Source organism: Rosa rugosa, chromosome 1 (genome assembly GCF_958449725.1).
Source record: "Rosa rugosa chromosome 1, drRosRugo1.1, whole genome shotgun sequence".
Classification (NCBI taxonomy): domain Eukaryota; kingdom Viridiplantae; phylum Streptophyta; class Magnoliopsida; order Rosales; family Rosaceae; genus Rosa; species Rosa rugosa.
Genome location: NC_084820.1, coordinates 60,263,711 through 60,264,342, shown reverse-complemented (window position 1 = coordinate 60,264,342; position 632 = coordinate 60,263,711).

The following is a 632-nucleotide window of genomic DNA, read 5'->3' as shown; positions in this document are numbered from 1 at the left end:
TCACTTTCATACTCCACTTTCATTATTTTTCTTCCACTCATCATTTCACTCTTCTTTTTCTTCCCTATATAAACACCTTCTCCTCTCATTCTAACACACCCATTCACATACAACAACAACATCTCTAAGATGATCTAAGTTCTCTCTAGAGCAAACCTCTCTAAGAGCAACTCCTCTCATTCTCTTTCTCTTACCGGTGATCACACTCCTAGTCCTAGTCTTCTCAGAAGCCGACTTTCAGTGCCACCAAACCCTCTGTCAACGTGCTTCGGTCCTAGTCTCCTCGGGAGCCGACGGTAGTGCCGCGACCACAACGGTTACAGAACCAACCAAGCAAGGGTAACGCCCTAGCAACCCAGCCAAGCTAAAGTCACGCTTTAGCAAGTTCTCCTCACTTCCCAGTGGTTCTCGCTCTGCTCGATCTACAACATCGAGTATCGATTGTGATTTTCAAGAAACTCAGCAAAAGTCCTCGCCACGAGGCACAAAGAATCTCACGACGAGGTTGGTGCTCTCCTCGTCTACAATCGCTTGACAGAAGTCAGGTCAAGGGACACCCCCGACGACCGCACCCGAACGGTGCTGGCACGCCCGCGCAAGAAAAGAGACTGTTGACCAGCTGCAGCAAAATT